The 25,418-nt window shown below is 42.7% G+C and overlaps 1 pseudogene; it reads right to left on the bottom strand.

The window, feature by feature from the left end:
- Positions 21,287-24,794, bottom strand: LOC8084612 (annotated as a pseudogene).

The following is a 25,418-nucleotide window of genomic DNA, read 5'->3' on the forward strand; positions in this document are numbered from 1 at the left end:
TGATGAAAGACGTTTTGATCTGATCGTCTTCCTTTAATGAGATCTGGTGATAACCAGAGTAGCAGTCTAGAAAAGAGAGGAGTTCGCATCCGGCCGTTGAGTCGACCACCTCGTCGATGCGAGGGAGACCAAAAGGATCTTTAGGACAGTGTTTATTGAGATCAGTGTAATCAACGCACATTCTCCATTCATTATTCTTTTTTCGTACAAGAACCGGATTGGCAAGCCAATCGGGATGATACACTTCTTTTATGAATCCGGCTGCTAGAAGCCGCGTTATTTCTGTCCTAATAGCCTCCTTTTTGTCAAGAGCGAACCGTCGCAGCTTTTGCTTGATGGGTCTTGCGGTCTTTGAGACATTTAAGGAGTGCTCGATCAGGTTTCGTGGGACGCCGGGCATGTCAGCGGGTTTCCATGCGAAAACGCTTACGTTGTCCCTTAGAAACCTCACGAGCGCGTCTTCCTATTTAGGGTCCAGGTCGGCCCCGATGAGGGCCGTCTTCTCGGGACTACCCTCGACCAGATGCACTTAATTGTACTCCTTAGATTTTGAATTCTTCCTGGCGGTGTCCTACTCGGGTAGTCGGAGCTGGTCGGGGGGTAGCTGTGCAGCTTGGGTTGCTGTTTTTGCCATGCGGATTGAGAGATCAATTGCTTCAGTGATCTTGAAGCTCTCCTCCTCGCAAGTATATGCAGTGTGGACATTGCCTCTGACGGTTAGGACGCCCTTCTCCGTAGGCATTTTGAGGACCAGGTATGCGTAATGCGGGACTGCCATGAATTTTGTCAGCGATGGTCGGCCTAGTATAGCGTGGTAAGTTCCATCAAAGTCGGCGACCACAAAGTTGACGAACTCTGTTCAGAAGTGGTCGGACGTGCCGAATTGGACAGGCAATGTTATCTATCCGAGGGGCACTGAACTCTGACCAGGCAGGACTCCCCAGAATTGAGCATCGTAGGGTTTTAGCTGTGTCAGAGATATCTTAAGAGCAGGCAGGCTGTTACGGAAAAGGATGTCAATGGAGCTTCCTCCGTCCACGAGCACCCGCTCGAATCTGATGCTGTTGATGCAAGGGTCCAAGATTAGAGGGAAGCGACCTGGCTCTGGGATAGCGGCCCACTGATCCTTCCTGCTGAAGGATATTTCCCTGTGTGACCACGGGGGGAATTTCGGATCTGCGATCAGGCCGTCCGAGCTGTCTATGTTGAGGCAGGCTCTTTTTAAGAGCTTTCTTTCTCGCTTAGATTCGATGGAGACCTTGCCCCTGAAGATGGAGTGGACCACGTCGGTGGGACTGACATATTGCGGTCGTGGGTCCCTATCTTGGTCCTCGTCCTCGTCTTCGTGGTCGCGCCCGTCTTGTTTCCCATTTTTCTTGGCGGAGTCGTCTTGGGCGGCCCGCCGAGTATAGATGTTTTTGAAGACGCGGCACTCTTCCGTGGTATGGTTGGACTTTGGATGCAGTTGGCACGGTCCCTTCAACATTTTGTTGTAGTCTTCTTGGTAGTCCCGCCGCCCGTTGGGGCGCTTGACTGTATTCACTTCGTGATCATGGTCGCGGGGGCGCTTTCCTCTGAAATCATCGCGATTGTCGCGCCGCCTGTCCCAACCTTCCCTGTGATCGCGGTTATCGGGGCGGCGGTGGTTCCTGTTGTTGAAGCGACCCCGACTATCATCTTGTCGAGGAGGCTGGTCGGGACCTCTCGCATCGTCCCGGATGAGTTTTTCTGCGTCGTCGGCGTCGGCGTAATTTTTAGCCGTGGCGAGGAGCTCGGCCATTGTTGTTGGCCTTTTGCGCAACAGCTTGTTTCTCAGCGCTTCATGGAAGCGCAGCCCCTTGATGAAAGCAGATATGGCCTCGTTGTGGGAAATCTTCGGGATCTTAAGGCGCATATCCGAGAATCGTCGGATGTAATCGCGCAGAGGCTCGTTTTTCCTGTCCCTTATCCTTTCGAGGTCGTACTTGTTCCCGGGCTGCTCGCATGTGGCGATGAAGTTGTCGATGAAAGCCTGGCGTAGCTCTTCCCAAGAGTCGAAAGAGTCCTCGGGCAGGCCAAGGAGCCACTGGTGACCAGCCTGGTCGAGGACTACTGGGAAGTAGTTGGCCATGACGTGCTCGTCTCCTGCTGCTGATGGGACGGCGATCTCGTAAAGGGTGATCCAGTTTTCTGGATTTTCCTTGCCGTCATATTTTTTGAGTTTCTCGAGCTTGAAATTGCGGGGCCATACGACCTGGCGGAGGTGTGAAGAGAACTGCCTCAGGCCCGGGGGGCCGTGTGTTGCATCGTATTCAATACGACGCAGGTTTTCGTGGACTGCTCTCTCCGTGGCGCGCCTGTTGATGCGGTCTCGGGCGTCTTTGGGAGGGATGTTGTATCGAAGATCCCTGTGCTGGTTTACTTCGTGACCACGCCCGTGATTTTGCTCGCGGTGGCCGCCAGCATCCCGACCGTCATCGCCACGCCGTGAGTCTTTTTGATGATTGTTGGGGGAACGGTTGCGGTGGTGCCCGCTAGGCTGCGGTGAGGTCCGGCTGTGGTGGGTCTGGTCGGAGGAGGCCTCTGTATAGCAGACGACTTGGACTCTTTTGAGCAGAGTGGCTGTCTGTCGCATCGCGGCAATCAGATGTGCTCGAACGCTGGATCGGACGCCCTGGCACTCGGGGGTATCAGGGAGTCGGTCTAAATTGGCCATGGCGACAGCCACATTGGCGCTTGGCGTTTTGTAGACTGGCTGGTCCCCGACCATGTCGAAAGCGTCGCTGAGATTATGCGGCGGGAGTTGGTGTTCCTCCGCGCATCGTCGGGCGCGGTCGGCGTTGCGCTGCTCGTGGAGCTGCCTCTGCTCGTCTGTTTCTCCATCAACGGCCGGCTCGTCGGCGCTGACGTTGAAAATGATATCTCCTCGCCGGGGTGGGAAGACCGGGAAACGAGAGAAACCCGGAGGATATGGAGGCAAATCTAGGTCGTAGTCCTCGTCCTCGGAGTTTATAACTTTAGTGGGAATGGAGCCAGTGCTTGACTTTGTGCTGGAAGCCTGGCCGTCCCGTAGTTCTCGGATCGTCACCATGTTGACGTAGTGACGAGCTGGTTGACTGTTCCACTTTGGTAGCCAACCCGCCTTGTTGACAAGGGATTGGATGTGCCGTGAGTAGAGAGAGGCCGAGTTGTCCAGACCGCAAGGATACCCTTCTTCCGGATCAGCCCTGATCTTGACAGACCGTCCCGAGGGGGTGGAGGTTATCGTTAGAAACGTCCCCAGCTGTTCGTGTGTGACGACACGAGTTGGCCGGTAGAAGTTGAAAAAATCCGTTGGAGCGGCTTGATCAAGTTGACGCGAGATCCCATCCACTAGTTGGGAGGCTTCGAGAAGCTTGGAATCAGCGCGATCAAGTGCTCGGAGAAGATCCGAGCCGTCGATCTTCTTTCCCTTGTAGCGTAGGAGCGGTGGTCGGGTGCTCGATACCAGCATCCGTGTGGTCGGAGCTGATGCCGCCGTTATCCCAGATTGGATCAGGGTTCCTTCCGAAACCGTGGTCGTGAGACCGCCGCCGTGCGTCGTCCACGTGATCTGGCCGACGGTGAACGTAAGGCCTTCTAGCACGGCCGCGGAAGCTGGAACGATGACCATCTTGTTCATCGGAGAAGTTGTACGCACACCCCCTACCTGGCGCGCCACTGTCGACGAAAGCTAGTCGGCAGTCTACCTTGGGGTATACCCACGGTAGTAGTTTATCGGTAGACAGTGCGCAAACTACGAACTTGATGGTGACGCAAGACACGGACAAGCTTTTTATCCAGGTTCGGCCGCCGAGTTGGCATAATACCTACGTCCTGCGTCTAGTTGTATTGATTTGTGTTGAGAGAATAATGTATCCTAGGGGGGTCCCTTGCCTCTCCTTATATAGTCCAGAGGGCAGGGTTACAGATCTGGAAACTAATCCTAGTCGGTTACAATTGCCATAGATAGTTCGATATCAATTCCTATTCTAACCGACTAGAATCCTGCTTGATCTCCACGTCTTGTTTCCTTGCACGAAACTCCGAGCTGTCGGATCAAGCTTTGAACTTGTCTCATAATGGGCCAAGCCTCCTGGCCCAAGTTTGGCCATAAGGGTATAGGGGTTTATACCCCCACAGGATAGGTTTGGCATTTTTGGCGCTGTTATCAAAATTAGAAAACTAAGTCTACTTTTGGTAATGACGTTAAGAATACCCAACAGCGCTGCGTAGATTATTTTTATAAACTTTTATCTTTGTTTTCCGCTATTTGGTGTATTGTTCTAATTATAGCTTGTTTGCTTCGTGTATGATTGTCTACATTGGATTTCGTGTTGTTGATTGATGACCGAGTATAGACGGTGAGCGTTGTGATCAAGGTCAATCTTTTGAAGACCAGCAGCAGGCTCATGAGAGCTTTGATCAAGGCAAGTATAACTTGGGATCATCCTTGTTACCTATACACAATTAATACAATATTTATCATATGCATGTGTCCACCTTGATGACCTTAGCAAAATCATAGATGATTGTTATCCTAAATTCCTTGATTACCTATTTGGATATGCATTTGGGTAGTTCTTGCTAGTGCTTGATTAATAATCCATGATCTTGTAACATGAATATTTGGATATACAATAAACAATAAAATAAGCTTTCTAGCAACTTGAACATAAAGGGTGGAAAGAACTCTAGCTTTTGCTAGATTGATCTTCACCCTCCATAAGGACTTATCCCTTGGCAAAAGTTGGGACAACTCGTACAACCATGAGGGCTACATGGCTCTGGTTTTAGCTCAGTATGAGGACCTTTTTCTAGCTTGTTAGCGGTTACCTTAAATGGCGTAAGAATGGCTAGACATGTTGGGTATAGTGTGGCCTCTGTCCATGTGTATAGGCTGCGGGTTATGTGCCATGGAAGGGGGCTCTATATCTGCCTGCCGAGTGAATCTAATGGCCCTAACTTGTTAGACGAAACCTTTGAAAGGCTTCATAGTGATCCCTGCCGACCTCCCTAGGGAGGGGGTTAAGAGACTTGCAACCTCGGGCGAAAGGATAAATCACGACTCATGGGTAAAGATGTACAACCTCTGCAGAGTGTTAAATCTGGTATACTAGCCGTGCCCATGGATACGGGCGGCTCAGAAAACTGACGGAATAGACGGACACTGATGAACATAATTAATGATGATAAAGGATGCTCTATTATGTTGTTTATATGTGTTATTCATAATTCCTGTATACAATTGATCATGTGGTTATGGGATCTATTCATGCTACCTTGACATTTACTATTAATTTATGAACATGCTATCCACTATTAAAAGCTAGATGCAGTCAAACCAGTGTCAGCTTAGTTGAGCCTCATGAACCCCTGGTTATAGTTGTTGAGTATGATATGTGCTCACTCTTGCAATTTCCCAACACCCCAGGTTATGCTAATGATGATCGTTGGAATGAGGACTACCGTTATGAGTACTAGGCTTGGGGTCAACCAGTCAACGGTGTCCCTGTGTGGAGCTTCCGTCGAGAGCGTTGATTACTTCTTGCTATCATTTTTGTAATTATGTGATTTATTATGTTCCGCTATGTAATAAACACTGCAATGGTACATTTGAGATTTGTCTACTTATGTGTGCGACTGTTTCTGGGGCACATATGAGTCTTTTATGCATCCTATTTTGTTCTTAAAATATGAGTGTGACATATTGGTATCAAAGCTTTGTTGACTGTCGGGCGCAAGCCTAGTTAGAAATTGGCCGTCTTAAGGTTTTGAAATTGCTACAAAATCCTTGATCTATAAACCTTGGTACTTTTCTCTACACTATATCCTTTCTATTGCTACTCATCTTGCCTTGTTGCTTATCTTAAAGTATTGTTCTCATCCCCACTCCTTGCTCTATATGCTATTAAAACTTTTTCTCATCACCTTCTGGCGTCTTTGAAATAGGAGTTATAGGATCTTTACCCTTAATAGGAAGAGAACGATAGTACCGCAAGTTGAGTCAATGCTTGGAGTGTGAAACTTTGATGCTTGGTTTGGTTTTTTATTATTATTATGCTTGATTTGGATCTTTGTAATGAGTGTAATGATCTTGTGGAGTTTATCTACAATTTCATTTAGTTTATAGGCCTAAGGCATAAGGATTAATGAACTAAATAGTTGGGTTTGGTTAAAAGTCTGTTTTGTCCCTTGCTGATCTCTGGAGCAGTCTGCAATAAATCTGGTACATCTCAAAATCTGTTCGTGCAATGTTCATCAAATTTTTCTGGGAATAAGTAGACTTTTAGATCTTTCCAATGCCTCAAGAATGACATTATTATCTGTTATGCGCTGTGAGTTATGGCTGTTCAAAGTTGAGGTTTCTGCGCAGTCTGGAATTCTGGAACAGTTTTGGTGATGCCCAGTTTTGGCTAATTTAACGACAGAATCTGTTAATATGCTCTGAATGAAAGTTGTAGATAATTTCTTTATCTTTCCAACGGTGCATGGAATGTATCCTTTTGAATTCTGGAACTCGAGATATGACTGACTCTCTAAACTGCTAATATTGGATGTCGCCTAGAAAAATTCAGATTCAACTATCTCTTGTATTTATCATGTTGGATATTACTAAGATATGTTTATATACCTCGGAATGCAGATGCCAGCAAGAGTAAGAGGTAGAGGCAGACGCCGTGGCATGGGTGCCAATGATCCAATTACTATGGAAGAGCTCATGCAAACTCAGAATGAGATGATGCACGTTTTCATGCAGCACCTACAGCAGCAACCTCCACCACCACCGCCACCTGTTCATGTGAGAGATAAGTGTGGCGAGTTTATGAAGGGAAGACCTCCAGTATTTACACACTCAGCTGATCCTATGGAGGCAGATGATTGGCTTCGTGCTGTGGAGAGGCAACTGAACCTAGCACAGTGCAATGACTTAGAGAAGGTGTTGTATGCTTCTGGAAAAACTTCAGGGTGCAGCTCAGACCTGGTGGGAGTCATATCAAGCTGCTCGTCCCAATAATGCTCCTCCTGTCACTTGGTTGGAATTTTGTAGAGACTTTAAAGCACGACATATCAATGAAGGAATGATGGAGCTCAAGCAGGAAGAATTCAGATCTCTCAGGATGGGTTCTATGACTGTGGCCGAGTATCTTGACATGTTTGAGCAGTTGGCTCGCTATGCTCCAAATGAAGTTAGAGAAGATGCTGATAAGCAGCATCTCTTCATGAAAGGTCTTTACTATGAACTCAGGTTGCAACTGGCTGGAAACACTTATCCTACCTTTCAGGCTCTGGTGAATCGTGCTATTGTATTGGATAACATGCGCAAAGGTCAGGACAAGAAGAGGAGGATGCTAGCACAAGGTTCTGGAGGCAACAACCACCAACGTTTCAATTCTCAGCAGGGCGATCAACAGAGGTTCCAGGGACCGGTTGGTCAGTGGGACCGCAACCAACAATCTCAGCGTAATCTTAATCAACAACAGAGTGGTCAGCAGACTCCCCGCTCAGGAAATTCAAATGCCACCTCTATGAAGAGAAGTGCCCCCAATACCCGTACTAGGTGTTTTCGCTGTGGGAAGGAAGGACATATGTCATATGATTGCCTAGAGAGGTTCAACCAGCAGAACAACAATCAAAAGTCTAATTCTCATGGAGCAAAGGTGAACCATGTGGCTGCAGAGACAGTACAGGAAGGATTAGAGATTATGATGGGTACGTTTAGTATCAACTCTATCCCCGCTACAGTTTTATTTGATTCTGGAGCTTCGCATACATTCATATCACAAGCATTTGTTAGAGTTCATAGCATTCCACTAGTTGCCATGAAAACCCCTATGCTAGTAAACTCACTGGGAGGGACTATATCAGTTTCTTATTGTTGCCCCTCAGCAAGTCTTTCTTTAAGGGGGGGTAGATTTCCCGTTTAGTCCTATGGTTATGAGAACCTCAGGCATAGATGTGATATTGGGTTTGGACTGGATGAAGAAATATACTACGGAGATTAAGTGCAAAGAGAAAGTAGTAGTTGTGACAACACCAAAGGGAGAGAGAATAAGTGTTGATGTGGCAGTACAGGCTCCACCCACAGCTACAGTGAACCAGCTGGATGAGGATATTGATTTTCCAGATCGTGTTTTGAATAAATTCCCAGGTGATTTTTCAGAAAAGCTACCGGGTATGCTACTTGACTAGAGACATCATCTTTGCTAGTGAAATGGAATCGGTTTTTAGAGGCAGAAGCAACTTGGAAAAGAGAGGATGATTGGAGAGAATCATGTCCACAGCTGTTTGTTTATGCATTGCTCAATCTCGAGGACTATATTCTTTTAAGAGGGGTAGAATTTGTAACACCCAAAAATTTGATTTCAATTAATATGAATTAATTTGAATTAATTAAGTATTTTTGTGAGCATTTAATTTAGTGAATGAATAATTTTTGTTGAAAATAAAATTTATCATAGGTTTAGTAACATTGACTGTGCATTCATGCTGAAACATATTTTACTTTGTGTTGATATACTTTGGCTAGAAGTTAATTGTATTCAAAACTCCATTTGGAAAAAGGCTTTAGAAAATTGAAAAGAAAATAGAAAAGAAAAAGAAAAGGAAAACCCCAGCCAACCCCCCTGGCTTTTCCTCTCTCGGCCTGCTTCCCCCTCACCTTGGCCCAGAGCGCGGCCCGTACTTTCCCCCACGCTCGGCCTTGATCTCTCGCCTGGCCCAACAACCTGCGGCCCAGTTGAGTAGCTCGCCCGCGCCCCACTTCTCCCCTTCCCCACTCCTCGGCTGACGTCTGGGCCCCGCCCTTTCTTTCACTGGCACCCCGGGCCCGCGTGGCAGCGTCCTGTTCATCTCCGCCGCGCCGTCACCGAGCTGGACATGGCCGGGGAGCAAACCCACCCGGATTCTTCGGGATTTCCTCGCCCTAAGTACAAAACCGAGCCCTATAAAGTGGCAGCGCCACCACGCAGGCTCCCTTTTGCATATTAGCCGCCGGAAGCAAGCCCTAACCGTCTCGCGCATCGCGAACTGGATCTCGCCGAAGCGAGATTTTCTTCCTCACCGTGAACCGAGCGTTCCGCTCTCTCGGCCCGAGCTTAGTGCCTTGGTGAGTTCGCCTTCAACTCCTCTGCGCGCCCATGGTCTCGCTTTTCATTTTGGTGCTCGGAATCAGGAGGTTGGCGAGCTCCGATGAGCTCCACGGCGGCGCTCATGGTGAACCACCGCGCCGGAGCTCTCCTTGGTGGCCGGCGGCCGCCTGTGCCCTGCTGGCGATTGTGGACTGTTAGATTGGAGATCGAAGGCCATCAACAGAAGATACCCCTTCGGGGAACAATTCAATTAAGAGTCCTTGGAAGTTTTGCTATTTGCTCCGCAGTCCCTGCCGCCCTGAGCAGAAATCTGTATTCTAGTTCCAAAAGCGTAAACCTGGCCGGTTTGAGCAGAATACGTTTTCACTATTTATAGTTTTGCCACTGAACTTAAATTACACATAAAATATTCATTTTAACTCCGTTTTTGTCCATTCAAATTTCGTTAGATCCGTATTTACGAGCTCTACGTGTTAGAAGTATTAGTTTACTGTTTTGAAACTTTTTAATTTCATAGTAGCATTTAATTAATTATTTATCTATAGGAAATCTTGGAAAATTTATAACTTCTACGTTTTAATTCCGATTTTCGTGAACTTTACGTTTGTGTGATCGTAGCGCTGCGTAGATTATTTTTATAAACTTTTATCTTTGTTTTCCGCTGTTTGGTGTATTGTTCTAATTATAGCTTGTTTGCTTCATGTATGATTGTCCACATTGGATTGCGTGTTGTTGATTGATGATCGAGTATAGACGGTGAGCGTTGTGATCAAGGTCAATCTTTTGAAGACCAGCAGCAGGCTCAAGAGAGCTTTGATCAAGGCAAGTATAACTTGGGATCATCCTTGTTACCTATACACAATTAATACAATATTTATCATATGCATGTGTCCACCTTGATGACCTTAGCAAAATCATAGATGATTGTTATCCTGAATTCCTTGATTACCTATTTGGATATGCATTTGGGTAGTTCTTGCTAGTGCTTGATTAATAATCCATGATCTTGTAACATGAATATTTGGATATACAATAAACAATAAAATAAGCTTTCTAGCAACTTGAACATAAAGGGTGGAAAGAACTCTAGCTTTTGCTAGATTGATCTTGACCCTTCATAAGGACTTATCCCTTGGCAAAAGTTGGGACAACTCGTACAACCATGAGGGCTACATGGCTCTGGTTTTAGCTCAGTATGAGGACCTTTTTCTAGCTTGGTAGCGGTTACCTTAAATGGCGTAAGAATGGCTAGACACGTTAGGTATAGTGTGGCCTCTGTCCATGTGTATAGGCTGCGGGTTATGTGCCATGGAAGGAGGGCTCTATATCTGCCTGCTGAGTGAATCTAATGGCCCTAACTTGTTAGATGAAACCTTTGAAAGGCTTCATAGTGATCCCTGCCGACCTCTCTAGAGAGGGGGTTAAGAGACTTGCAACCTCGGGCGAAAGGGTAAATCACGACTCATGGGTAAAGATGTACTACCTCTACAGTGTTAAATCTAGTATATACTAGCCGTGCCCACGGATACGGACGGTCCGGAAAACTGACGGAATAAACGGACACTGATGAACATGATTAATGATGATAAAGGATGGTTTATTATGTTGTTTATATGTGTTATTCATAATTTTTGTATACAATTGATCATGTGGTTATGGGATCTATTCATGCTACCTTGACATTTATTATTAATTTATGAACATGTTATCCACTATTAAAAGCTAGATGCAGTCAAACCAGTGTCAACTTATTTGAGCCTCATGAACCCCAGGTTATACTTGTTGAGTACGATATGTGCTCACTCTTGCAATTTTCCAACACCCCAGGTTATGCTAATGATGATCGTTGGAATGAGGACTACCGTTATGAGTACTAGGCTTGGGGTCAACCAGTCAACGGTGTTCCTGTGTGGAGCTTCCGTCGAGAGCGTTGATTACTTCTTGCTATCATTTTTGTAATTACGTGATTTATTATGTTCCACTATGTAATAAACACTGCAATGGTACATTTGAGATTTGTCTACTTATGTGTGCGACTGTTTCTGGGGCACATATGAGTCTTTTATGCATCCTATTTTGTTCTTAAAATATGGGTGTGACAAAAAATTTGTTTCGCAAATTACAGGCAAACTGTACAATTAGTTATTTTTTATCTATATTTAGTGCTCCATATATGTGTCTAAAGATTCGATATAACGGAGAATTTTGAAAATTTTTGGAAACTAAACAAGGCCTTAGGGGGTGTTTAGTTCCCCATAAAATGCAAAATGCCAACTACTTTGGAATAATGGAATGAAAAATACCAAAATTTTTAGAGTTATGTTTAGTTCCATCCAAAATACAGAATTTATTGCCCTCATGACAGCCTCCTGAGGCTTTTATGGATTTTTTTGCCTCTTAAGGCCAAAATCAAAATGGAGACCAACCACTTTTTTGCTAAAAATTTTATATGGTATTTAGTTCCATTATGCAAAATGATAGACTAAAATCTAATCTTTTTTGAAAGAGAAGAGGAACTAAACAACCCTTAGTTAGCTCTGCGTCAGTCTCTTTTCCCAAAATCCGTACTGACATTGCTGTGTGCACGTGCCATGTGTGTATTTTTCCTTTTCTTTCTGTTTTTATTCCCTTTACAGTTCTATACTTCCATATAGAAATTAAAAATTAATAACGTTTCATATGTTCTATTATTTTGTCCTATGGACACAAGTTTGTGCTAATCCCAACTTTCAACTTGCATACCAAGCACGAGGCAGTCAGGCAGGCACTGCACCACCACATGACACTAAAGCCTCAATGACTGATATAATAATGTTCCTTGTTAATTCGCTTCTTTAAGTAATCTAGCTCGAATTTAGACTTGTGGAGTTGGTTGAACGATTCCAGCATATGTTGTATATATTTATAGTCAGATGATGCTTTCACTCAATATATGAATTTTTTTTTCACATATTCGATATATTTTTCTTCGTATCTATATATATAGAGACAATCCGAGTTCAAGTCATGAACAGTCTGGTGGTGGTGGGGTCAGCGCTTATGGGACGCTGTCGACTTTGGGGCAATGGCAAGCAGAGCGAGAGAGGTGGTGGATGGGCTGCTGATAGTCACTACGGTGTGTAGCCGAGAGGATCGGAAGAAATATATGAGGTGGACATGAGTTGAAAGGAGATTTAAGTAGAGCTCAAATAATTTTAAGTTTTTATAATCTAATTTAAAAATAGTTTTGAGTATGAGGGATTTTAAACTTAAATTTTCAAGATATTACAGCGGCGATGATCAAGAGTTAGGGTTTGAAGGGAGGTGACTGCAAAGTTTAATTTGGAACGATCGTTGTATCGTGACAGAAATTCAACATTTTTATTGATATTATTTATTTCGCACCGAAGGTAATAAAAGAAAAGTACAACTAGTACAAAACATTTTGTACCGTTACTATAAACATCTTTTTAACTAGTGCAAGCTGTTACGTGGAGAACACATCGAGCACTACACGCCACAGCTAGCATTGCATTAGCATGGAGCGGATAAAGACACACGTATACGCAAAGCAGGCGCCCTCCCTAGTCCCTACGCATTGCATTATATAGCAAGTGCAAACTATACACAACATCTCTAAAATATATTAAAAAAACACCTATCTTGTGCATTTCTGGCCGGTTAGATCTCGACCTCGCCGTGTAGGACGGTGCAGCCAGCAGCCACTTTGGAGAAGCTCATCATATCGAAGATGCAGGGGAACACATAGGTTGTGCATGTGGAGAGTGACATGCAGGGGAACATTGCGTGTTTGGACATCCGAGGGTACTTAATTACAGTGGCGGAGGCAGGGGAGGGCCAGCGGGGGCCATGGCCCCATCAAATGTTACCTAAAAAAATTAATAACTTTTCATTAGTTCTGTACTTCTATGCATATACCGATATATGGTCTAAGCCCATTAGCCATTTATCCATTTAGCCCATGTACGTAGGTAATCAAGCCTTCTCGACGTACAGATACAGCAGTTCCATACTTGCCTTTCGTCGAGACACAAATCTGAGTCTGCTGCCGTGCTAACTCTATTAGTTGGTTATTTTTCTCTTAAAGAATCATAGTCATTCTTAGAGCAACTCCAACAGTTTACTAAAATTCACTTGATAAATCTATAGTTTTGTCAAGTCTCAAAACCAAATGCCAAGTGAAAAAAGAGGCATTCTCCAACAGTTTGCTATTTGTGCTTGGCAAAAGAACTTGGCATTATAGGATTTTTGCCAAAATCATAAAACTGAGCCTCCAACAAGTTGGCAAAACTAGTTGGCAAATTGAGATACACGTGATGGCAAGCGATAGAGGACTTAGCATATTTGCCAAGTGAAGGGGGAATTTTGTCAAGCTCACAAAATTGCCAAATAGTTTTGCCAACTTGTTGAAGTTATTTTTTGTGGTTTTGGCAAAAATCCTAAGATACCAAGTACTTTTAGCAAACCGTTAGAGTTGCTTTTTCTAATAATATTCTTTCTTTGCAGATTGATTAGGCTTCTGCTAACTCTACCAGTTTCCACAGCAACGACAGTCGACAGAGCGTGCTTTTTCTGCAATGGAACTTGTTAAAACCAGGCTTTGGAATAAGATGGAAGATGGTTTCCTAAGAGATTACTTAATAATTTACATTGAAAAGGAGATTGCAGTGGAGTTTGCAATCGATCAACTTATTGATGACTTCGATGTGATTCAGACGCGCAGAGCAAAATTTAAATAAAGCATGTTAGTTCCCTTAATTATTTATGCTTTTTGTTGCAAATTTGTCAGTGCATATATATATATATTGAAATTTTATAGTATACTATATATATATATTTAATTGTCCGGCCCCCTCTATATATAATTTCTGGCTCCGCCACTGCTTAATTAGGAGTTGATTGGAATTGGAAAGAGAGAGCCGAGAGATCGCATGTGGAGGGAGGAAACGGTGGATTGCGTCGCATATGAGCTCGCATGTGTGGACAATTGCAGGAGTAGAGGGCTACCACTGAGTCCATGCCAGATGGAGGGGCGAGTGTGAGCAACCACAAGGACGAGATGGAGAAAGGACATGAAACTCATGACCGTCGTCGGACGTCGAAAGGCCAAGAGTAAAGCTTTACTGTTTCCTGTTATCCCGTGAGCCATCGTTAACCGAATGGATATTTTAATTTGGCTTTTTTAATTTCCAAGTCTTGCAATTCAAGTACAGGTCCAACTTACAGTAACCTATTCATTATATATTCTCAATAATTGCATCCATATTTACCCCCATGTAAAATTAAGCATATATTCTCTCATATTTCGAGCGAAGTGCAACTTCATACTCATTGGAATCTTTGCATTAAAAACTCGCGCGTTTCTTTTTTTAAGATTAAGACTCAATTGACACCATAGCGCCTCATTGTCGATGGACACGTCACATACTACGAAAAGCATTACGCCATTAAATCCTAGAATGAATTTAGAAAAATACGAGCACTCGTATTAAGTTAGGGACTTGAACTTGGGTAGATAGGTTCCACACCATAAGGAACCCATCCAACCGATCTATGATCAATTCGCAAAACTTGCATGTTTCTGTTACAATAAATCCATATGGCAACCATTAAACCACATGGGTCATATCCATTGAAATTGCCAATAATCAGTGCCTATGCTAACGCTACGTTGACACTTTAGGACAACACAGTTTGTATTTAGCAATTATTGTCCAAACATGAACTAACTAGACTCAAAGATTTGTCTCGCAAATTACAGGTAAACTGTGCAATTAGTTATTTTTTTATCTATATTCAATGCTTCATACATATGCCGCAAGATTCGATGTGATAGAAAATCTTAAAAAGTTTTTGAATTTCAGAACAAGGCTACCAAAATGGTATTGGGGGGCTCTTTGCCCCATGGTTTCAGTTCAAGAAAAACAATTAAAATGGTGTAAATGCTTTGGTGATTTTCAAAAAAAGAATCATCGATCACATATTATAATATTAGAATAAAAACATGATTCTCATGACAAACCAGATACCAAATAAAGATTAATTGCATGAGAATAATGATATCAAAATATAGTGGATACATGCACAACCTTTAAGTTTTTTTACATACAACAAAAATAATTTGGCAAACACCAAAAATTTACATGTTAGCCTGTAACCTCGGCGTGCTTTAGATTTTACTCCACACGTAACAGTCAAAATTGCACTTTGTGATGGCTGCGAGCCTCCCAGCGCCCAGCAGCCTTTCTGTCGCAGACCGCATCCCACTGCTGGAGCTTGGTGTTGATGGCTGGGGAGCCCTGGCTAGCACAGGATTGTCCTTGAGGCAGGGCACCATCAACTGTGACAAAAATTCAAAGCAATGGCCACGGTAATTAAATCATTGATTCATTTTTCAAACAGAACGTAAGCTGATTATCAATAAGAACACAATCAGAAAATAATCAATTTATCATCTTTGTTAGCATATACAAGCTCATTGTTTCTTTGACAACAGGTTTAACAATCCAACGGTACATGTGGTTGGCTATCGATCAGCTCTAACCGCAAATCCAATTTGCTCATCTATATGCACTTTAGAGCATTAAAATTGAAAGTACTGAAATGGAAACTTATGCTATGCTGTCTACCGCCATAAATTAATTGATAACTGTAAGCATAGAAGAATTGAGGATTCACCTTCACCGGCTGCACCACCTTAATTACAAATCGTCTAAGACCAATACTGTATTTGCCAGTTTTTATAATTCTATTTGTGGACCTGGCATGTGAAATGGGAAAAAAAGAATAAAATGTTGTCTGCCTTGCCAAATGTAAAGAACTGAAACACTTGAGCATATAAAATTTGGGATTGCACAGTTCATAGGGTCAGTACTTGAGATGTGATTTGTGATCCCCCTTCTGCATACAGATCTGTCAGGTCTTTTTTTTTTGAATTCTCGATCTGTCAGGTCTTTGCCGCTAACTAAAATCCAATAATTCCTATATTCCTGTAGCTTTAGTTGCAGAAACAGACTTTAAACAAGTAACATAGTAAAAGTTTCTGAAAAAGTACAGCCTTGCTTGATTTGTTTCTGACCGTCATATCCAAAGCACTGGCAGCCTCACTTCGGCCACCATCCTCTGGCTGTCGTCCTTCGGCCGTGGCCCTAGCCGCCGACCCGAAGCAATTCACTGCGCCATGGGGCCTGCCTGTGGTACAGACCCCATCGCCTGTACTTTGCCGTCTTTCTAGGATTCCGAGGTTGTTAGTAATGATATTGCTACTGCTGAGAAAAAATAAAAGTCTATAAAAATAAAATAAAAGGAAAAAATATTAGTTGTTTACGATCTACTCCCTTTATTTCAAATTATAAGTCGGTTTGACTTTTTTGGTATATATATTTTGTTATGCATCTAGATATAATAATATGTCTAGATATATAGCAAAATGAATGAATCAAAAAAGTTAAGGCACTTATAATTTGGAACACAAATTGACAACTTTTATTAAATTAGATGGACAAATGTTGTATCAAAATTTTAGACCTCAACAAGATCTACAATTTTGTAACACCCAAAATTTGATTTTGAATTAATAGGATTTAATTGGAATTATTTAAGCAATTTTTGTGGGCATTTAATCTAGTAAATAAAATATTTTTGTCAAAATTAAAATTTAACATAAGATTAGAAACTTGTTTATGCATTCATGCCGAAGAATATTTTATTTTATATTGTTTGCCTCTGACTTGAATTTATTTGCATTCAAAATTTTATTTGAAAAAGGTTTATTTTGGAAAAGAAAACAGAAAAGAAAATTAAAAAAAAAGAAAAACCCCAGCCGAACCCCCCTCACCCCGCGCGCGGCCCACTCCTTTCCGCAGCCCAGTTAACCCCCGCAGCCCGCTGGTTTTTCCCCCACGCCCCGGCCCATTCTTTCGCGGCCTAACTGCGCGGCCAGCGCTCTCTCTCTCACTGACGATCGGGGCCCGCAAGTCAGCGTTCTCCTTCCTTCGCGACACCGAGCCGTGGCCGATGGAAACTCCGAACGGAATCCCGGCTTCCTCGGGATCTTTCCCTTTCGACGCGGTTTTGAGCCCTATAAATCCCCTAGGTCAACCCCGTGGCCTTCCCTTTGCTTTGCGGCTGCCAAACCGAGCCCTAGACACCCTGATCTGTGCGCGTTTGGATCTCGCCGTGTTGAGAGCAAAACGCTGCCGCGACGCGCCGCTCCTGCTCCTCTCTGTGCCTTCTCAGCTCGAGAAAACCATCCTAGCGAGTTCGGGGTAAGCTCCTCCACGCGTTGGTATTTTTATGGTAGAGTTTGGTGCTTGGAAACGAGAAACCCGCGAAAGCCGGCTAGCTTCCGAACGCCCGCCGCCCGCCTTCCCCTGGATGGATTTGAACGGTTCAATCAAGATCAACGTTACAGAAAGAAGGATACCCTTCGATGCGCATTTTTGTTAAGAGTCACTGGATATTTCTCTATTCAACCCGCAGTCCCTAGCGCCCTGGAAGAATTACGTTTTCTATGTCGGAAAGCGTATTCCTGTCTGGTTCAACTCAGTTTACGTTTTCAGATATTTACAGTTTTGCCACTGATTTTATAATGCTCATAAAATATTCGTTTTAACTCCGTTTTTGTCCATTCAAATTTTGTTAGATTCGTATTTCCGAGCTCTACATGTTAGAATTATTTACTCTCTGTTTTGAAACTTTTTAATTTCCTGGAATTATTTAATTAATTATTTCTCTATAGGAAATCTTGGAAAATTCATAACTTCACCGTTTTAATTCCGATTTTCGTGAACTTTACGTTTGTGTGATCGTAGCGCTGCATAGAATATTTTGATAAACTTTTATATTTGTTTTACCACTGTTTGGTGTATTGTTCTAATTATATCTTGTTTGCTTCGTGTATGATTGTCTACGTTGGATTGCGTGTTGTTGATTGATGACTGGGATCAGACGGTGAGCCGTACGTTGGTGCTCAAGATCAAGCATTTGAAGACCAGCAGGCTCAGGAGAGCTTTGATCAAGGCAAGTATAACTTGGGATCATCTTTGTTACCTATCCACTTAAGTACACATATATATCATATGCATGCTATCACCTTGTCGACCTTAGTAAAATCATAGATGATTGTTACCTGGATTCCTTGCTACCTACTTGATATGCATTTGGTGTAGGTGTGCTAGTGCTTGATGTAATCCATGATCTTGTAAGATGATTAATAGCTATGCAATGAACGTTAAAAGATGACAAATAACTATATGAGATCTTGTCTGTAAGTGATCACCGGGACAACAGTGCAACCATGAGGGCTATAATGGCTCTGGCTTTAGCTCAGTATGAAGACCTTTTCTAGCTTGTTAGAGGTTACCCGAAAGGGCGGAGGGGCTGAACCGTTTTGGGTATAGTGCGAGCCCCTGTCCCTATGTGTATAGGCTGCGCGTCATTGTGCCATTCGGAAGGGGGGTATCTATATCTGCGCGCAAAGGAAACCTTGCGGCCCTAACATGTTAGACGAACTTTTGAAAGGCTTCATAGTGATCCCTGCCGACCTCCCTGGGAAGGGGGTTAAGAGATTAGCTACCTCGGGCGAAAGGGTAAATCATGACTCATGGGTAAAGTTGTACAACCTCTGCAGAGTATAAAACTGGTATACTAGCCGTGCTCACGGTTATGAGCGGCCTTGGGGGTTCTTGCTGCACCGACGATGAGCTTATTAAGTTGTTATGTTCATTTGATTATCGTTCATGCTATGAATTAATTATGCTTACACTTGATCATAGGATTAATGGATTATTTATGCTACCTTGACATTTGCTACTTAATTTATGAACATGCTATCCACCATTAAAAGCTAAATGCAGTCAAACCAGTGTCAGCTATTTGAGCCTCATGAACCCCTGGTTATACTTGTTGAGTACGATATGTGCTCACTCTTGCAATTTCCCAACACCTCAGGATATGATAATGAAGATGACTGGAATGAGGATTACCGTTATGAGTACTAGGTTTGGAGTCAACCAGTCAATAGTGTCCCTGTGTGGAGCTTCCGTCGAGAGCGTTGTTTACTTTATGCTATCATTTTTATATGAGACTATGTGATATATTATATTCCGCTATGTAATAAACACTGCAATGGTACATTTGAGATTTGTCTACTTATGTGTGCGACTGTTTCTGGGGCACATATGAGTCTTTTATGCATCCTATTTTGTTCTTAAAATATGGGTGTGACAAATTTTCTATATGAGTTTTTTTATTTGAATCCATTTAGATTTCCAATATTTGTTAAAAGTTTAAGATCTATTTAAAAGCACAAATTCAAATTGATACGTATATAAAATTGATAAGTTTTTTATATATTAAGTTAGGTGAAGACAAATGTCCTATTAGAATTGTAGACACTACCGGAATCCGCCTCTTTGCCGAGTGTTAAATACTTTGCCGAGTGTTTTTTTCAAGCACTCTGCAAAGAAGTTCTTTGCCAAGTGCTGAAAAAAACACACTCGGCTTCTTTGCCGAGTGTTAAAAAAACGCTCGGCAAAGAAAATTTCAAATCGAATTTTGAAGCACTAAATGAATTCAAATCAAAAAGGTTTTAACTATAAAGTTGTATAACTTCTTAAGATCTACAATATTTATTCTAATCATTTCTTTATTTGACAAAGCCAAAATAAATTTATTTATAAATTTTACATGACTCTCTTATAGTTTATGAAAACTACAAGAGAGATATATAAGATATATGAAAAATATTAGAATCACCATGTCGGATGAACAAATAACAAAACAACTAAAATAAACTATGTAGATCTCGAGAATTTATGAAATTTTATATTTGGCAACTTTTTCATTTGAGTTTATCTTTCCATGCAAAACTGCGCCTTTAATTGAAAATTTTAAAAATCAAAATTTTTAAACGACCTCGGATAGAAAAACTCTCTAACTAAACTTTGTAGATCTCAAAAAGTTATGAAACTTTGTAGTTGACAACTTTTTGTTTTGGAATCATCTTGTCATGCAAAAACTACGTTTGAATTTCTAAAATTTGAAATTCAAATTTTTAAACGACGATGGAGAAACTCTCTAAATGAAAATTGTAGATCCAAAAAATTATAAAACTTTATAGTTGATAACTTTTTGATTTAAAATCATTTAGGATTTTAAATAATTAATTTACACGTGATTTGGTATAATATATGAGGAACCGAAATGTAATATAGACATAAGTGATAGTGTGGTGGTTAAGGAGCGAGACGCGAGAGAGAGGTCACGAGTTTGATCCCATCTTCCACAAAGACGCAAAAAAAAAATCCAGGACTTGCGTAGTAGATAGAGGCTGGCGGGTGCTAGCCTCCCACGAAATCTTTTCCCTTTTCTTTGGATTTTTTTTAGAACTTTTTGTTTCTATCTTTGTCGAGTGCCGACACTCGACAAAGTCTTTGTCGAGTGCCAACACTCGACAAAGTTTTTGCCGAGTGCTCGAAAAATAGCACTCGGCAAAGAGCATTTTGTCGGCTAAAAATTTGCCGCGTAGTCTTTGCCGAGTGTATTTGGGCTTTTGCCGAGTGCCATACATACTCGGCAAAGCATCAATATCCTGTAGTGAGAGCTGGACGAGATCTACAACTTTATAGTTAATTTTTTTGTTTGAAACCATTTAGGTTCCAAATATTCATCGAGAGTTCTCACATCTATTTAGAAACACTGATTCAAAATAACATGTATATAAAATTGATAACAATTGTCATATTAAGTCATATGAAGATAAATGTTATACAAAAATTGTAGTGCTCAACAATATCTACAACTTTGTAGTTAAAATAATTTCATTTAAAATAATTTAAGTGTCCAAATATTCATTAAAAATTCTCATATTTATTTTAAAAATATAACTTTCATTAACAATTTTTAGAAGTGGCCACAAGTGACACACTTAAGGAAATCTCCAGTAATAGCCTCCATGGAGGGGTCAAAAGGAATGATTTTCACATTGATATCAGAGTCAGCTGTGCAGGGGATGGTAAGGAAGGATTGCTTGAGGGCTGATGTCTTTGATTTGAATTCTAGAGGACACTTAAATTTGGAATATTTTAGGTACCCAAATATTCGTTAAAAGTTCTTAGAGCTATTTTAAAAAGACAATTTTTGTGAATGATTTTCAGAACACTGTCTCTAAAAGTTATTTCTACAGCTGGAACGCTTTAAGAAAACATCCACTAAAAGTAGCCTCAACGGATAGGTAAAAAGGAATGATTCTCACATTGATATCAAATCAACTATTTAGTGTAATGGATGAAGGATTGCACCAGGAGGTTTGAATCCTAGAAAACATGTGAATTTGGATTTAGGAGGAAAATGGTATGAGGAAAAAACGAAAGATTCGAACATTGATATCAAATCAACTATTTAGTGTAATGAGATGAAGGATTGCACGAGGAGGTTTGAATCCTAGAAAACATTTAAATTTAGATTTAGGAGAAAAATGGTATGAGGAGGTAGGCGTGAGGCGTGGCCACAGGTCGGGCCTAGGTGCAAAAAAAGTGTTTTTACTTTGTTTTAGAACTAGCAAAAATATCCGTACGTTGCAACGAGAGAAAAAACTATCAAATCTATATCTATATCTCTATTACCTAATTATGTATATCTATATCTAATACTAAAAAAGGCAAAATTTTCGGCTCTTTTTTTCGTCCATCCTTTTTTTTATCTGTCTTCCTCTAACTACCGAACGATGGAGAGTTTTTTTTTATCTGGACTTATATATATAATCGGTGCTCATATGAGTAGAAGTCCTAATATAAATAGATTCCTCACATCCTAAGTATTCTAAATAGAACTCTTAATAGTCAAATACAAAAGGATAAGAAGTACGTTCTTTATTTTGCCCTGCTTTCTTTATTTAGTTAGATGTCAATCGGAGGCAAAAGAAAAATCAAAGTCCTAATCTGTAGTTTTTTCTTCTCTAATAATAAGAAGGCAAAATTTTTTGGTCATTTTGAATTTTGGTCGAGTCCAATTATTTGCTTGTTTCGGTCTAAAATTGGAATTAGATTCAGCCTATAACTTTTCTTTTTTCCCTAACCCAATTGGATCAGGAGTCCTCGTGTCATAAACAGAAAATAAGCTAAAAATAATATGAAACTAGATCCGAACGAGAGAAGCATCATTTAATTAATCTTTAAACCGACGGACATATAAAAATATGGTGGACTGAAATTTTTACAATTATATATTAGGGAAAGATTTATTCTATACTGGCAGTAACTTAAGGGGACCATTAGTAAAATATGTATCGACATTGTTTTCTGTATTTTCTTTCAAACTTTAATGTTTTTGGAACAGAGGAGTACAATACCATAGTATGGTAAGAACACATTAATAGTACGTAGATATATACGCACATATTTTATGAGCGCATTATTTCGTTATTAAGCCACACGGGTAGTAGGAGCATCAAGAGTCTTGTCATAGTCCTCAATGGATTTTACTAGATGAATGACGTTATCCTTGGCAAACCCACCGCAGCCACGCCTCTGGTATTCCTTCCCGTTGTCATCTATCTCCACGCACCCGATCCTTTGCATAAGCTCCAACAGCAAGGTTGGCCTGCATATATATATATATAACACGTTAATGGTAGTTTTTTTAAAGATAAATAAGTCCCTCTATTTCAAATTATATAAGTTTTTTCTATATTTTCTAGGCATTTTGTGTTTGCTATGCATTTAGATATAATAAACTATATTTATTAATACTTGATAAAAAATATGTATTTATAATTAAAGTCAGAATGAACTAAATATGCCCGTATGTTATATTGTAGGTGGAAAAAAACTATCAAATGTTTATGGAGAACGACAATAGGAATGGTACACATATTATTTATGTTTCACCTTCTATAAAATTTGAACGCTATAATTTATTTTGTGATGATCATAATATCCCTAATATAAGTTAAAATGTTGGTGGCAATATGACAATATTGAGCCTGTATCTCTATGCCCAACATTAAAGAGTCATACATTTTGCCAATAATTTTTTTGTTCAGCTCTAATCTCAAGAGGCCTCTAAGGATTTTTCACATGCTTGCGCATATCACGAGATTGCAAAGATATATTTTTATTTATTTATTAAACTACATTATTAGTCAATAAAATGCTTAAAATTTCAGTTCACATTTTGATTAATTATTAGTTGGACTATCGGCTAATCCGATCCAGGTTTTGATAAAAAACAAGTTTTATTTCTAATTGAACTACATCAACACTACAGCAATAGAAATCTTTATTTCTTATAGATGGTCAAAACAGCTGAACAGGGATGTAACTAGTCGAAGCTTTATGTCAAGAAACATGCATGAAAGGACAAAAGACGCGATGATTTAATTTACCTGTCTCCAGCAGCTTTGGTGAAGGTTTGGAGCACAACTCCACCATTATTATCAGCAGCCCTGTCCACCCGCACGCCGAGCTCTTGGCACTCCCTAATCTGTGCCTCCGACAGCACGTCCCCGGCGAGCCGCCTTACGCCGTCATAGTAGCTAGGCGGCGGTGGTGGCAGGAGCTCGAAGCCGCCCATGGAGGACCGCGCACGTATCTCCCTCAGCGTGCCGATAAGGTCGTCGCTGATCATCGCCAGGTGCTGCACGCCTGGGCCGCCATGGTGGTCCAAGAACGTCTGTATCTGGCTCCGGCGGCGCTTCGTGCCGTGCCGTGCACCGGCTCCAGGAGCGTCAGGAGCACCTTCTCCGAGCTGTTGGCCAGCACCAGGCCGTTGAGCGTTCCCACTTCCTTCGCGTTGACCCTGTCGAATTCGTGGAAGCCTGTGAACCCGGCGATGTACGCGGCGGCCGGATCCAGGTCCGGCACGCCGCCGACGATGTGGTCGAACCGGCTGAGTCCGTAGTCCGGCGGACACTCTGACTGATCCTCTGAGCTCGCCACGTTCGCGAACCCGGGCAGGAAGGCTACGTCGTCCGTGTCGTCTGGGTAGCTCACGAAGCGGAGGACGACGTCTCCGTAGAGCTCCACCTCCGCGAACACGAAGCCATGGCCGAGCTCAGCGGGGGCGAAGGCCGGGCGCGCACCCGCGGCGACGCTGGCGCGGAACGCCTCGGCGGCGTCGGAGACACAGACCGCGACGGCGCGCACCGCGAGGCCGTGGTCGGCGGCGAAGCGGCGCGCTGCGTCCGCGGAGAAGGACGGCAGCACGGAGGACGACGCGGTGTCGTCGTCGTCGGCGCCGCCGTGCTGCGCCGCGTACGGGGCGGTGAAGAGCAACGCGAGAGGTCCAGAGCGCGAGCGCAGCAGGTGGGAGGCGTGCGCGGTGTTCCCCGTGGTGAGGTCGGAGTGCGCGGCCAGTGGCACCCCGAGCGCGAAGGAGAAGCGGCCGGCAGCGGAGGCGGCGTCGGCGCACCAGAACTCGACGTGGTGGAAGTCCATCACATGGAAGCGGTCGGTGCTGGCGAAGCCGGCGGCGTGGTCCGCGGTGACGACGGGCGTCGTTGGGTGCAGCGTCTTGGATGCTTGGAGAGTCGGTAGATGTCGAAGTGCTGGCAATGGAAACGACGATGGGCGTGGAGTGCGTCGTGATCGGATGCTGGAGAGTTTAGAGTTTGGCGGGAGGGCATGCTGGCCGAAAGCCGAGGAGACCAGAAGTCGGTGGGCATGGCCATTCTTCATGTCTGGTTTCAGCTAGCAGTACGTTGAGCTTGTGTAATTGTGTCTCCAGTGCAGTGTCGTCGCTTGTATATATAGCCAACAAGTACATGGGGACTCTCGGTATGGCACCGTAACATCCCGGGCTAAAATGTAATAGGATTAATAGAATACTTATATCAATATATAATTTTTTTTATGAAAACCTATCTAAAAAAACATTAAGGTTAAGCATGCTTGGCCTAGAACAATTTTGGGATGGCTGACTAATCGAGAAGTTCTTCTCAGGTGCGCACGAGTGAGGATAAAGTGTGCAGGAAAGACTAATGTTAGTTTATGAGGGCAATCTATGTCCTAGAAAAAGCTGCTAGATGTAAGCAGGCCCGGCTTCGAAGGGGCGAGACGTTACAGAATGATATTAGATCCAACTCTTGTGGTTTCATGGGTGCGTGTGTCGCAGTTACGTACGCAAGCATGGTGCGCATGACTAGTGTGAACCCATAGTGGTCACATAGCAGGCACATGCGTTGGCACTGGACACACGAACATGGCCAGAAGGGGACGTTTCTGGCAGGCCCAACTTTGAAGGGGCGGGACCTTATAGAATGATATCAGAGCCAACTCTTACGGTTTCACTGGTGCATGTATTGCAGTTGTGCAAGCATGGTACATATTG

Source organism: Sorghum bicolor, chromosome 2 (genome assembly GCF_000003195.3).
Source record: "Sorghum bicolor cultivar BTx623 chromosome 2, Sorghum_bicolor_NCBIv3, whole genome shotgun sequence".
Classification (NCBI taxonomy): domain Eukaryota; kingdom Viridiplantae; phylum Streptophyta; class Magnoliopsida; order Poales; family Poaceae; genus Sorghum; species Sorghum bicolor.